Source organism: Pinus tabuliformis, chromosome 3_1 (assembly GCF_031772625.1).
Source record: "Pinus tabuliformis cultivar Carrire ecotype Pingquan chromosome 3_1, CPIR1, whole genome shotgun sequence".
In the NCBI taxonomy this organism is placed as follows: domain Eukaryota; kingdom Viridiplantae; phylum Streptophyta; class Pinopsida; order Pinales; family Pinaceae; genus Pinus; species Pinus tabuliformis.
Genome location: NC_142301.1, coordinates 244,597,780 through 244,610,963, shown reverse-complemented (window position 1 = coordinate 244,610,963; position 13,184 = coordinate 244,597,780).

Here is a 13,184-nt window from a genome sequence, read left to right as displayed (position 1 = left end):
CGTTGTATGGACTGCAATAAATGCATTGTACGGCCCTCGTTTTGTGTGCAGAAAAATCAGCAAACTGCTCCTTGATTTTTGTGCAAACCACTCCTCGAAAATCGTGCCAAAATCTGCCTTTCACTGTGTGCTGAACCAGCTGTACAAATCTGCTCAACTGTTGCCTTGGAATGTGTGCCAAGCTGCTGTCTCCTTCTCCTCCCTACTCAGAAATCTCTCTTGCTCTCTTGCTCTCCTTCTCCTAATCTGCTCATGAAAGAATGAATGACATTTTCCTCCTTTTCCTCCTTTAATCTAACCCCAAGTGACTTTTGGGTGATCCAAGTGACTTTTGGGTGATCCCTAAATCCAATGGCTGAAATAGATTGAGATCTAAGGCTGAGATTAAATGCTCATTTAAATCTCACTTTTTATTTTTCAATTCACCCCACTTTAATAAAGACCCACTTAGTCATTTATTTCCAAAGTCACTTTTCCTTTCTAATTTTTCATTGACTTTATAAAAGTCACTTTAAAATTAGACTTAGTAACTTTATCACTTAAAGTCACTTTTAAATTAGATTTAACTTTATAAAATTATAAAGTCACTTTAGGAGAAAAATTAAATTCTTTTGGACACTTTTCCCTAGGCCAAAGATCAAAGCCTAAGGGAACCACCTATCCTCCGGTACCAAATTTCAACACTCCTTACCGAGGAAGGTGTTCCTCACCACACCCATCTTGTCTCTGAAGTAGACATGCTTGCCCCGTGGTAAGGCTTTGGTAAGAATATCTGCAACCTGCTCATCAGTGGAAATATACTCAAGCTTCACAGCTCCCTTCTGAACATAGTCTCTGATGAAATGATATCTGATCCCGATATGCTTTGACCTGTCATAAAATACTGGATTCTTCGTGAGTTTAATGCAACTCTGATTATCACAGTAAATCACTGAAGGTCTCAACGGCTGACCAAATAAGCTAAACAACGTCTTGCGAAGCCAGATAGCCTCACAACTATCTAGACTAGCTGCCATATACTCTGCTTCCGCTGAACTCAGTGCTACTGACTGCTGCTTGCGGCTGAACCATGACACTGCTACTGAACCCAACCCAAAACAGCACCCTGAAGTGCTCTTCCTATCAGAAGCACAACCTGCCCAATCAAAATTAGTGTATCCTGCCAATCTCACTCCATCTCCCTGCCTGTAGTCCAGATCATAATCCATTGTCCCCTGCAAGTACCGCAAAATGTGTTTCGCAGCCACCCAGTGAACCTTCCTAGGCTCACACATAAACGGACTCATCGTGTTGACTGCAAAACAGATATCTGGTCTAGTGTTGACCAAATACATCAAGGAACCAATCAGTTGCCTGTACAATGTGGGATCCACCAACTCGGAATCCGAAGCATGAAGCTTCTTCCAGTTGGTGATCATCGGTGTCGACATGGGTCTACAATCCTCCATGTGGAATCTGCTAAGGATGTCCACAATATACTTCCCCTGCCCCAGGAAGAAATGCCCCTCCTCCTGCCACACCTCCAAGCCCAAAAAGTAATGCATCAAGCCGATGTCCTTCATCTCAAACTCTGTCGCAAGATCTCTCTTGCAGTGCTCTATGAGTCTCTCTGCACCTGTAATGACCAAGTCATCCACATACAACACCAGAATGAGAGGCTCCTCACCAATCACAATAAAGTAAAGGTTCGGATCTGCCTCACTCCTTGTGAAACCCATCCCCTGCAAATATATATCTATCCTGGAGTACCAAGCTCTGGGAGCTTGCTTCAGACCCTAAAGGGCCTTCTTCAGTCTGCACACATGGGACTCCTTCCCATGCACCTCAAAGCCCTGTGGCTACTCAATTTACACCTCCTCCTATATGAAGCCATTGAGAAATGCAGTCTTCACATCCATCTGGTGGATCTTCCAACCCATCTCTGTTGTTATCGATATAATGGAGCGGATCGAAGTATATTGAGCCACGGGAGTGAAGGTCTCCTCATAATCAACTCCCTCTACCTGGGAGAACCCTCTAGCCACAAACCTTGCTTTGAATTTCTCAATGCTGCCATCTGCAGCATGCTTTACCTTGTAAAGCCATCTGGAAGTAACCACGAATTTGCCCTTAGGCCTCGGTACCACCTCCCAAACATCATTCTTCATGATAGAAGAATACTCCTCCTACATGGCCTCTCTCCAGACCTACTGGCTAGCTGCCTCCTCATAGCTAGAAGGCTCAGAGTCAAGGATGCTGGTAACCATCGCCATATAGCTACAAAACCTCTCAGGTGGTCTACTCTCTCTGACCGGCCTCTTCGACTCAGCAACAGATGTGGCATCTCTCAAGGTGTCCTGAAGCCACTTGGGCTTCCTCTTTCCTGAGCGCACTTCTCCCACCGAAGAATGAAACTCCTCCTCATCATCATCATCAAGAGCCTGAACTCCTGACTGTCTGTCTGCTGTCCTCCTGCCTGCACCTGAACCTGTAGAAGCTGAGGTACCGTGTGAACTGTCCATCAGTGGACTCCCTAGTGAACTGCTCTATGAACCGCTCTGCATGCTGCCCGGAGCACCACCCCTCTGGCTCAGCAAGCCACTGCTCACTGACGGACCTGACATCCTCATAGATGTACCTCCTGATCCTCCTGATCCTCCTGATCCCTGCCCACTGGATCCCTACGACTGACTCAACTGTTGCTGAGGGTCTAGCTGATCCAGATACTCTAACTCCCGTGACCTCCTAAAGGCCCTGTCCTCCTCGAACTTCACATCCCGTCTGACAACAACTCTCCTCTGTGCAGGAATGTAAATCCAAAAGGCCTTTGAGGTCTCACTGTAGCACACAAAGATACCCTTCTCTGTTGTGGGCTCTAGTTTGGTCCTCTTATCCTTGGGTATATAGGAGTATGTAATGCATCCAAAGATATAAAGATGACCAATATCAGGCTTCTTCCCAGAGAAAGCCTCCTCCGGAGTCATGTGCCCCAAGGCACAATGCGGACTCCTGTTCTGCAAGTAAACAGTTGTGTTGCAGGCCTCTGCCCACAAGAATAATGGCAACCCCTGATCATGTAACATGGCTTTGGCAGCCCCTATGATGGATCTGTTCTTCCTCTCCGCAACCTCGTTCTGCTGGGGGTTGTAAGGAACAATGAACTCCCTCCTAATGCCTGCCTCCGCACAATAATCAACAAACTCTCCAAGGGTGTACTCTCCTCCATTGTCCGACCTCATGGACTTGATCTTCCGACCTGTCTGTGTCTCCACAAGAGCTCTGAACTCCTGAAACCGCTTGAAGACCTCACTCTTGGTCTTCAAGAAATAGATCCAGGTCCTCCTGGAGTGATCATCAATGAATAAAACATAGTACTTGTATCCACTCAAGAAAACATGAGACATCCGACTGCTCACATCAGAATGAATCAAATCAAGTATCCCAGTCGCTCTGCTGTCACTGCTGGGTAAAGGGGATTTGGCAAACTTTCCCATCGCACAACCTCTGCAAGTATCAAAGTGATCAGTACTGAAATCTGGCACACCTGTAATGATCTCCCACAATGTCCTCAAGGCTCCATGATACATATGTCCCATCCTGCGGTTCCAAATCTCGCACAGCTCAGAAATGCTAGCTCTGTTGTCGGTACTACTGCTCAATGCCAAAAGGGGCTGAAATGCAAACTTGTACACCTTTGCATGGTGTACACCTATCACTCTAGTTGAATCAGCTGGAGTGCCCCTGGGATACATCAACACCTGTCCTCCCCTGAACAGTACCTCATATCCTCTATCCTCCAAAGCTGAGACGGATATGAGGTTCTTCCTCATCCTTGGCACTTAAAGAACATTTGACACTTTCAAGGGAGGTTTGGACTCCCTCTGAAATGTCAGTGTCCCCACCCCGACTGCTCTAACAACTCTGTCATCACCGAGTACTACCTCTATATCAGTGCCACTCTCTGAAATCTCTGAGAAATACTCACGGACTCCTGTCATGTGACGTGAAGCCCCACTGTCCACATACCAGATACCCGAAGATGCTCCGCTAATCGGGGAAAAGCATGCTCCCTCTGAACCTGTGTGGCAGGTGACCCTGCACTAGAGGACTCACACCTAGTGAATGCAAACTCCCGGTCAAAACGACCTGCAAAGTCCTCAATCTCTGTTGAAGCTGCCACGTCCTGGTTCTTCCCCTTCTTCTTCTTCTTCTTCGGACACACAACTGCATAGTGTCCCATCTTTTGACAATTCCAACACTTCACCTTGGAATAGTCCTTCTGTGTGTTCCCATGTTTACCTTTACCTTTGCCTTTGCCCCCACCACTGCTTTTGGAAGCCTACTTCTTCCCTTTGCCTTTCTTGCCTCCTGCCACCAGTGCTACATCCTCATCCTGCTCAACTGGCTTGGCTACCCCAAGCTGACCTTTCCCGATCTTTGTCTGAATGCAATCATCCCAAAACCTCTCCCATGTGGGAAGGGTCTCACGTGCACAAACCCCATCAGCAAAGTTCAACCATGAACGAGGTATTCCATTCACTGCAATCCGCACCAACTCAGTGGGTGGAATGGCCTCTCCAATCGCTGCCAACTCATCTCTCACATTAGTAATCTTTGTGAGATATCCAGCTGCACTATCATTACCCATCTTAATGTTCTTCAGCTTCTCCTTCAGGACCATCTTCCGGTTCTCATTGGTACTCTGGTAGAGATTGGACAATGTTGTCCACATCTCATGGGCATTGCTCTGTCCTCTCACATGAGGAATGCAATGGTCTTTGATTCCGTCTAGAATCAGCCTCTTACCCTTGTTGTTCTTTTTATTATAAGTTGTCAACTGAGTAGCATCAGTAGGCACAACAACAGGGTTCTGTGTGGTATGCACCATGATATCCCAAACTTCTGCCTCCTCAAAGATACTCAGCATTCTCTCCTTCCAAACGCTGTAATTTGTATGCCCATCCAGCGTATCCTCCACCCTCAATCCCAATGACATCCTGTTGTCCTAAAACTGAAAAATAGCACTGCTGTAGTAAAGATAAAACTGTTGTTTATGAAAAAATCAGCTTGCTAGAATTTTCTGAGTGAAAAATCAGCAGCTGTAATTTTTCCTTCTGTTGTCCCAAACTTCCCTTCAGCACTCAAGCTCTGATACCATGTAGAAATTTCTGTTTTCCCACCCCGGTTTTCAGTTTCACCTTATTTCTCCCATGTAGTTAAATGCCCTTTCCCATAACCATACATTTAACAAGCTGAAAAAATAAATATTGCTGAAAACACAAATTCTGGAAATTTTACAGAATGCTGGAAATTGCAGAAATAAAAATCAGCAGTAATAAACAGCCATTAAAACACATTTAAACACTGAGATTTTTTGTCAACTTGACCTTGGAAAAACCCCCTACAACTCTTGGGGAAAACTAGTTTGAGAGCTCTTCTTTGCTTCTGAAAATTGCCTTTTTCACAGTGAGAAATATTTAGCAAAAAATCAGCAAGCAAATTTACAACTTATCTCTTTTCTCATGCCTCACAGCAAACTGGAAATTACAGCAAACAGGACAGCAATAAATGTTGTACGGCCTCCTCGATTTTCGTGCCCACTTTTAGCATTAAATGATGTTGTACGGCCAGAATTAAATGCGATGTACGGACTGCAATAAATGCGATGTATGGCCCTCGTTTTGCATGCAAAAAAAATCAGCAAACTGCTCCTCGATTTTTGTGCAAACCACTCCTCGAAAATCGTGCCAAAATCTGTCTTTCACTATGTGCTGAACCAGTTGTACAAATCTGCTCAACTGCTGCCTTGGAATATGTGCCAAGTTGTTGTCTCCTTCTCCTCCCTGCTCAGAAATCTCTCTTGCTCTCTTGCTCTCCTTCTCCCAATCTGCTCATGAAAGAATGAATGACCTTTTCCTCCTTTTCCTCCTTTAATCTAACCCCAAGTGACTTTTGGGTGATCCAAGTGACTTTTGGGTGATCCCTAAATCCATTGGCTGAAATAGATTGATATCTAAAGTTGAGATTAAATGCTCATTTAAATCTCACTTTTTATTTTTTAATTCACCCCACTTTAATAAAGACCCACTTAGTCATTTATTTCCAAAATCACTTTTCCTTTCTAATTTTTCATTGACTTTATAAAAGTCACTTTAAAATTAGACTTAGTAACTTTATCACTTAAAGTCACTTTTAAATTAGATTTAACTTTATAAAATTATAAAGTCACTTTAGGAGAAAAATTAAATTCTTTTGGACATTTTTCCCTAGGCCAAAGATCAAAGCCTAAGGGAACCATCTGTCCTCCGGTACCAAATTTCAACAAAAAGCATGCAAACTACACTCGCGAATGCGAAGGTGCACAAAAGCGACAGTTTGAAAAACTCACCAAATTAGAAGTACAAACACAGCCAAAGTGAGGGAAGGTCAATGACAGTGCACACTAATTGTCGACATGGATTGAAAATTGCATCAAGACTATCTTGATGGATTGTGTTATGCCTGTTTAAGTTTGCGTAAAAGAATGTGCTCATGAACTTGTTGCAAAATGAGCATGTGTGAGCAAGTGATTTCAACACTTGAAATCCAACAAGGGAGCTCGAAATATTAACATAGCATTACCATCCAAGAAGTGACTACGGAACATTCGATCGCAAGATCCACAGTAGGCTCCAAAATTCGAGTGTAGGCAAAATTTTGGAGGGTGTTTGTCACAGCTCCCATACCAAGGACAATGACCCACTTACAATGATTTCCAACTATCTTCTTGTCTATTTTGCTTCAGATGTACATTAATATGTAACCCTTTTTACATAAATTGAAAACCAAGTGACTTCTTCTATGAAGTGTTGAACAAAAGTATTTCTGATGGAGATACCAATGGTGAAGGGTTGAGTGTTGATGATAACCTTATTGCAGTCAGATGCAAATTCTTTCTACAAATATTCAACTTTTGTCATCTAAAGAACATGTCAATATATGCTTCCAATAGGACAATGCAAACCCAACAAAAAACTCTTACTACCTATAGTTGATGTTTTATGCCCATAGATGTTGCTTGACTTCTACTGTAATAATAACCCTAAACATAAACTGATAAAATACATCTTCAAGTAAATTTTATGATACAATATATCCCTCAGTACAATACTACAGCCTTTATCAATTTGGAAACCCTCACTATAGTAGACTTACTCAAGAATAGTAATGACTGTAAAAATTATGGTGAGTCTGTATACTACACTTTTTGCTTTGCTCAAGGCCTTGCTTGTTTATACATCATAGACTAGCCACCAAATGAGAACATTTTTCTTTTCCTTCAGAACACAAGCACTAAACAAAAATTGCAAGAGCAATCATACCTTCGAGTATGCAAGAGTTGCCACTGGTCCTTTGATAATCTTCTTATCATAGTGGTAGGTTTGTCAACCTTCTTTAAGTCTTAATCCCAATGATTTTGTACCCTTATCTGAAGTAGTTCTGCAATAACATTAAGTGATGAAACCCTTATTTCATTTCAAATCCTTGCCACTAAAGGCTTGTTTATTGTGTCGAAGTGTTGATGTCACTGCCTTGTTTGCATTAATCATGGAACTCTTACTGAAGTAATTAGATAACAAATCTTCAATGTTCTATCTTCAATCTATGGTTTATTGAAATATGTATAAACATAGGCTACTTAACACTTGCAACACATACCTCCTTCAGTTTTAAGGGCAATTGTTTGATCAGTTATCATACTATACAGTCACAAAGATTGGTCTATTGTTTAGGTCAGCTTCTTGGAGCAGTCACTAGAAAAAATATGTATATGTGTGTGCGCGCGTGCATAAAGGACTTCACCTTAGCATGTCACTGTATGGCCGAAAGTAATAGTCATGATCTCACAATACTTCAATGGATTTGGTCTTGAGATGCCATACAAAAAACCGCAGGGATAGGTCTACTTTGCTAAATAAAAAGACTTGAACTGAATCCTCTTGCTCAGAACACCGTTGTTGATATGGAATGATTCCTTTCAAAATTCAAAAACAAACACAAAATCGAAACCTCTTGCAGACATCACAGAGTCGAATTGATTGCTCCTTTAAGAATTAAAACAATGGACCTGGACTATATTTTTTGTCCCTTCAAGCCACAGAGGTGTTTTAAGTTCGGTGTTAAGGTATTTTTTAAGTGGTTCGGTCCTTAATTGTAGGGATATAACACTAGACTCAGGCTTTAAAATACTATTCATTGATCCTTCATTGTAATAATGTGAATGTTATAGATTTGGGTCTTCTCTAAGAGGCCTTGTAGTCCTACAATAATCAAGACGATATCCTCTGGCCAATAAAAATAGATATTTGTTTCAAAATATGATACGTTAGAGGGCCGAGACTTCCTTCCTACAATAAACCAACTAGCCACCAAGTACAAACCAAAACAAGTGCAAACCAAAATTCCCAAAACCCTCTCTTTTCATCTTTCGTTATATCCATAGGGATCGAAATATTTCAAAGTAATATCACATAGAATTAATCATTAAGCTCATGCCTTATGAATGACAATTGATTGGCATTATATAGGTTTTGTCTTGGATTAAAAGGGGGCCTCCAAAAGATGAGTCGTTGGAGAATTTTAGTGCTAAGTTTTCCTTGAGCCATAAGATTTGGGACTCAAAAACCACTTTTAATTTTGATTCTTAAAAATAATTATGAAATCCCTCTAAAGTATAACATTTGCTATTATTTTAATAATGGAGAAAGGGTTTGATCATTTGATCATTTGACTTGACCAAAAAGAGGTTCCACATCACCACCCCATGGGGTTTTTACCCACAAATTGGGTCCTTCAACTTCAATCAAGCATAACTTACAAATCATGAAGGCTCTTGTGACGTGCTACATAACACTGAAAATGGCTCAGCGAGGAGAATACATCAAGGATGATATTGACATGATAAAACATGAATTTCCATGTCATATTAGTCAAAAAACAGTAGGGGATCTCTTGGTATTGCTTGGGTTAACATCAATGAAAACCACATATCAACATAAAAGGATGCATATTGACAGGAAATGTGATGGTACAACAATCTACTTGGAAAGGAGCATTATATTTGCTTAGTCGATGGAGAGAAAGGGGTGAGAAAGTTGTTTGAGAGTGACAGAGACAAGTCGGGCCATCGATAGAGGTGGGCAAATTAGTTCACAAAATAAAAAATCAAAATCAAAAGAAATCAAAATATGAGATAGAATGAATTGAACCATACCCAAGCTAAGTTAGTTGACACCTTGCTCTAACAAGGAGCGAGGAAATTTTATTTGGAATTGATTCTTTCAATCTTACAAAAGGGATAAATAGCTAAGCAACAATAACCAAAAGAGAGAGGGTGTATTGTTGGGATAACCATCATCCTAGTGATATAACACTTAGATAAACATTATCATAGCAATATATCATTAAGTTACGAATGATTGTAAAGCAAGTTTCATGATTTAAGTGACTATTGAGGGAGTGTTATATCGTTGAGATAACCTAGTCGAGGGCAATATATCAATCAGTTGACCAAGTTTGGAATGATACATTGTTGGAGGAAGTGAATACGAGAAGAAAAATGTCCAGTTAAATCACTTTTTGAGTGTTACATCACTAGCTAGATCAATATTGTAGCATTGTATCGCTAGGTGATGAATGTCAAGGTGATATAGCACAGAAGAAAGCAAGTTTGCAAAACAAAAATTTGAGTTAAGTCATTTCACTATGTATCTTGTCAATGTGGAAATTAATTGTTGGATTATTGTATCATTGGCATGACCAAGTTCCCAATGTTGTATCATTGGACTGACCAACATCTCAGCACTATATCGCTAGGTTGAGCATCTTTGAGGCCATGTATCTCTAGGTTGATAAAATTCTCAAAATTGTGCTCGAAGTTCATCTTACATCGTGTCAAGGCCAATAGAACAGTGAATTAAGCTAAGGAAAGGTCAAATCAAACTTGATAGGGATATTTTGAGACTTTGGGGTAGGTGGGGCCATCAAGGAGCGAGGAAATTTTATTTGGAATTGATTCTTTCAATCTTACAAAAGGGATAAATAGCTAAGCAACAATAACCAAAAGAGAGAGGGTGTATTGTTGGGATAACCATCATCCTAGTGATATAACACTTAGATAAACATTATCATAGCAATATATCATTAAGTTACTAATGATTGTAAAGCAAGTTTCATGATTTAAGTGACTATTGGGGGAGTGTTATATCGTTGAGATAACCTAGTCGAGGGAAATATATCAATCAGTTGACCAAGTTTGGAATGATACATTGTTGGAGGAAGTGAATACGAGAAGAAAAATGTCCAGTTAAATCACTTTTTGAGTGTTACATCACTAGCTAGATCAATATTGTAGCATTGTATCGCTAGGTGATGAATGTCAAGGTGATATAGCACATAAGAAAGCAAGTTTGCAAAACAAAAATTTGAGTTAAGTCATTTCACTATGTGTCTTGTCAATGTGGAAATTAATTGTTGGATTATTGTATCATTGGCATGACCAAGTTCCCAATGTTGTATCATTGGACTGACCAACATCTCAGCACTATATCGCTAGGTTGAGCATCTTTGAGGCCATGTATCTCTAGGTTGATAAAATTCTCAAAATTGTGCTCGAAGTTCATCTTACATCGTGTCAAGGCCAATAGAACAGTGAATTCAGCTAAGGAAAGGTCAAATCAAACTTGATAGGGATATTTTGAGACTTTGGGGTAGGTGGGGCCATCAAATTTTTGTATGCATTGGTGGCACAGAGAAAATTTAGGGGGGTGTGTTGTTTATTCCACAACAAAACCTTGTTTATGTTTAATATAAACAAAAGATCAAGTGTTTCAAGTCTAATGCATAAGGAGAATAAAAATTGTTAGCACCTTCCATTAGTGTCTACACTCCCAAGACATCTCTTGGCCACACATTGTTCCTTCCACTGAATGGAATGGTGTGTTTGAATAGAATAATAACACTTAATAAAATGGCCCATTGTATGGATCATTGTCAAAGCATGAAGCTTGTAACATTCATCATCAAGCACACACTTACTTGTAATGTCTTTAATATGACTCCTTATAAGCAGTTGCCTAGACAAAAGCCCTCTATTTCACACTTCAGGATTTTTGGAAGAGGAGCATAGGTCATTAGGGGAATTTTGAGGTCAAAATGGACCTTAAAAGTAAAAAAAATTCGTTAAAAACATTTTTTGAAAAACCATTAAAATTCAAGATGATGATGTCAACCATAAGGGTAAATATTTTTGGAGGGAAATAAGAAAACAATTCTTTTTAATCATATTTTTTTATTTATCTCCCTATAGACTTATGCAAATTAGAAGTGTAAGCATTCATTAGATGTGAATTTCAAATTTCCAATGTAGGCACTCATTGGATGCAGAATTTAATTATGCATCCAACAAATGCCTACACTTGAAATTTGAGTACACATATAAAAGAATTTTAAAATAGATGAAAAATAGTAGTTTCCTTTCTTTCCCTTTGAAAACTCATCTTTCATTAATTATTATAACTATTAGTTTATTATTTTCCATAAGATGCTCATTTGAGACCTCAAATTTCTCCTAATGCCACCTACCTCATGGAATGTGTGCTACATACTCTATCCATTATACTCACCAAAGTATAGGCTATATTTGATGAGTGTGTTCCTCATAGTCCTTCAAAATCTCTTCCTTCACCTCTTTCAAACAATGATTATCAACTTATCTCCAAAAATTACAAAATATGTTGAATCATTGTTTATATGGCTGAATCATCCTCAAATTTATTGAGCCTGAACAATATCAAAATATCTTAGCTAATTTTCACTTGTGGCCACATACCGACACACTTTGTGAGTTATTGAGGCTCTTAATGCATCGAGCTATGGATAGGAGCAAGTAATTACATCATTATTATACTATTATATTTTATTCTTATATTATAATCACATACAAGTATTTTGTGGGAATATTATTTTCAACTTATATGTTGGATTAGGGATCCTTGAAGAATTCACTATGGATCATCTACCTCATTAATTCTGATAAACAATACTTTATCATATCCTTGACTACAATATTATACTTTCTAGATATGTAGTGATTAATCTCTCCCAACATCTCCTTATGAGGTTGAGATTCTCCATGGTCATGGGGAAGTCGGAAATATTCCCACCACTAAGCTAACTCTCTAAGTGTGGTTAGAAATTTCATGCAAGTACACCCTCATTTGAACTACTTGAGTTCATACTTATTATCTACATTCCTAGAGTCATAGATGTATACACTCTCACCAAAGTCTACAAATTTCACCATTGTTGCCTACTTCGTTAATCAAAATGTTGGGTTATTTCAAGGGTCAAAGCATGCACACAAGTATAAAGGTGCACTTTGTAGTTTCTCTATAATCAATTAAAAATATCTCCAATGATAGTACCCACCTTAAATTTATACATTATGGAGTCATCCAAGTTCTTGTAGAAATTCTCACTGTAGCTTAAACTGATTATGTAATGTGTCTGAACCGTGGCTATGTGTCTTAGGAACACCTTTCCTTTACTGAAGACTACATCATAGCCTTTGTCTTCCAACATTGCGACTGATACCAAGTTTTTCTTCAGTCCAGGCACATACTTTACATCAGTCAGGGTGAGAGGAGCTCCATGCTCCATCTGAAACACAACTGTACCTTCACTTGAAACACGATACTTTCCATCATCGCCAATCTCTATTCGCATCTGGAGGTCTTTCTCCTCCAAGGTATTGAATAAACTCTTATCGCTGGTCATGTGGAATGAGGCTCCACTATCCAGGTACCGAACACAACCCACCATCGATGAAACCATGCATGCGATGAGGGTAAAATCCAATTCGAACTATGAGACCAGTGCCTCACCATCTAATCCTTTCAAGGATCCCTTCTTGGATTTCTTCAATGGACAATTAGTTGCATAATGGCCCACCTCATGATAATTAAATCATCTCACTTTAGATTTGTCAATCTTCTTCCCACCATGGGAAGAACTCGATTTGGAATGGGAAGCCTTCCCTTTCCCTTTCTGTGCCTTACTTTATAAGGCTAGATTTTCTTCATCATCATGATTTGATGAAGAACCATCTTTGGTGCTTCTCCTGGTCTCCTCCTACATCAGATTCAACCACAGTCGTTCCCAATCTG